This window comes from Schistocerca piceifrons, unplaced genomic scaffold, assembly GCF_021461385.2.
Source record: "Schistocerca piceifrons isolate TAMUIC-IGC-003096 unplaced genomic scaffold, iqSchPice1.1 HiC_scaffold_1416, whole genome shotgun sequence".
NCBI classification, from domain to species: Eukaryota; Metazoa; Arthropoda; class Insecta; order Orthoptera; family Acrididae; genus Schistocerca; species Schistocerca piceifrons.
Genome location: NW_025727254.1, coordinates 300,001 through 302,500, shown reverse-complemented (window position 1 = coordinate 302,500; position 2,500 = coordinate 300,001). Strand labels below are relative to the sequence as shown.

The following is a 2,500-nucleotide window of genomic DNA, read 5'->3' as shown; positions in this document are numbered from 1 at the left end:
GCCCCACCGGCAGGACGTCCCACGATACATGCCAGTTAAACACCGACGGGCGGTGAACCAACAGCGTGGGACACAAATCCAACTACGAGCTTTTTAACCGCAACAACTTTAATATACGCTATTGGAGCTGGAATTACCGCGGCTGCTGGCACCAGACTTGCCCTCCAATAGATACTCGTTAAAGGATTTAAAGTGTACTCATTCCGATTACGGGGCCTCGGATGAGTCCCGTATCGTTATTTTTCGTCACTACCTCCCCGTGCCGGGAGTGGGTAATTTGCGCGCCTGCTGCCTTCCTTGGATGTGGTAGCCGTTTCTCAGGCTCCCTCTCCGGAATCGAACCCTGATTCCCCGTTACCCGTTACAACCATGGTAGGCGCAGAACCTACCATCGACAGTTGATAAGGCAGACATTTGAAAGATGCGTCGCCGGTACGAGGACCGTGCGATCAGCCCAAAGTTATTCAGAGTCACCAAGGCAAACGGACCGGACGAGCCGACCGATTGGTTTTGATCTAATAAAAGCGTCCCTTCCATCTCTGGTCGGGACTCTGTTTGCATGTATTAGCTCTAGAATTACCACAGTTATCCAAGTAACGTGGGTACGATCTAAGGAACCATAACTGATTTAATGAGCCATTCGCGGTTTCACCTTAATGCGGCTTGTACTGAGACATGCATGGCTTAATCTTTGAGACAAGCATATGACTACTGGCAGGATCAACCAGGGAGCTGCGTCAACTAGAGCTGAGCAGCCGGCCGCCCGGGAGTGTGTCCCGGGGGCCCGCGCGAACACGCAAGCGTCCGCTCAATCATTCTGCAAACAGGAGGAGGCTGAGCTCCCCTGCACAATACACCTCGAAACCCTCTCAGGTCCCGGCGGCGCGCAGCGCCGTCCCAAGTACTTGGTCGGGTTCGAGAGAGGCGCAATCGCCCGGAGTTAGGCGAGTAGACGCTTTCGGTGCGACCACCCGTGCTCCCAACTGAGCTTGCCGCTGCCGACAGAGGCCCGGGAGCGTGCTGTCGTGGCATTGCCGGCGGGAGACAACACGCGCCACCTACGGTGACCGGCAGCTCCAACGCCAGCGCCACAGAAGGACAAAAGCCCCACTTGGGTGCCGAAGCGAACTCTCCCAGCACAGCGCACGCGCCAACACATCCGCACAGCTGCGATACAAACCACCAGCGAGAACCGCTGGGGCGACCGAGCAGCAGACGGCGTCGCGGCGCCGAGCGCCGGGCGGCGGCGCATCCTCAACGCACACAGTCCTCAATCGGACCAGCACACTGAAGATGTCCACCGCGCTTCGCACCGGGCCCGCGAGGACCTACTTTGGCCGCACGGCGCCGCGCGCAGGGTGCGCCGGCGCGCAGCTGCGACGCCTGCCGCGTCCGTCGGCCGGCGCGCCTGCCACTGGCCGCCCCCACCAGCCGGCTGTAGCGCGTGCGCCCACGCACCGCGCGGCCAGCACGCCGGGAGGCGCCCCCTCACCGGCCGGGGACGGTCCCACCCAGCCACCGCCGCGTATCGCTTCACACCCAGATGCCGTTCAGTTTCGTCGGCATGGTGGGTATCGCTGGAACAACCGGTTAGTACCTCAACCTATCGTCGCCATCACCGATTCACCCCTAGCGAGAACAACCGCACCACAACAGGTTACCATTTGTTCATTTGCGTAACTTCACCAGAAAACGCAGGCGTCCATCGCCATTTGCAACTTCAACGATTATTGCATGCCTGTGTCAGGTGTCACGCCACACTACGTCTGCCCACATACACGCAACAAAATGTGCACGCCTAGACAATACGTGGAAGGTGGCCCCCGTACGTATGCGATGTCCATTGCTCGAACGACTGTCAACCGGCCTCTGTAGCATGTCGCAGATATGGAACGCGGTGCACCATGCCATCACGGTGTGTGAGGAGAGACGACTAGGTCCGAATACATCAACAGACAGCTCATGCTGATCGCCATCCACGGCGTCCGTTCCTCCCACACGTCTCTATGGCGTACCACACTGCAATCCAGCTCTCATAGGGAGACGACACGTAGCTGCGTGCACAATATTTGCACTGTATGGTCCGCCGTTTTTGGGCGCAGTCGTTGTGCGGTCACACATGTGCCACGATGTATCATTCAGTACATAAGGACGAATGTGCAGTACAGATTGTGGTTCACGCGTACGACATCAGCGGACAGTTGACACAGGCCGCACCACAACGTAGCCTGAGTACGTCGCATGCGAAGGGCATTGAACATGCAAACTTCTCACCAACCAGCTTGCGAAGGCAGGGGGCAAGGTGGGGACGTGGGGAGGGGCGGCATGTACGTCCTGCTGCCATCCACATTACAGTGTACAGCAGGAGCATGTGGAAAGTGAGCAAGACTTGCAAGGTGTTTAACATGAAGCGATACACAGGGGTGCGGGCAGTGCGAGTAGCGAACTATATTGCGAGGGTTGCGGGTGGGCAACACTACAGTAATTGAACGAGTCGTAT

The 2,500-nt window shown here is 58.2% G+C and overlaps 1 non-coding gene across 1 annotated transcript in view; it reads right to left on the bottom strand.

The window, feature by feature from the left end:
- LOC124733877 overlaps nucleotides 1-731 on the bottom strand; it is a 1,909-nt gene extending 1,178 nt beyond the window's left edge. The window contains exon 1 of the ribosomal RNA XR_007009189.1: nucleotides 1-731. This exon is cut by the window's left edge and continues 1,178 nt beyond it. This is a non-coding gene — a ribosomal RNA (small subunit ribosomal RNA).
- Between the last annotated feature and the right edge of the window lie 1,769 nt (nucleotides 732-2,500).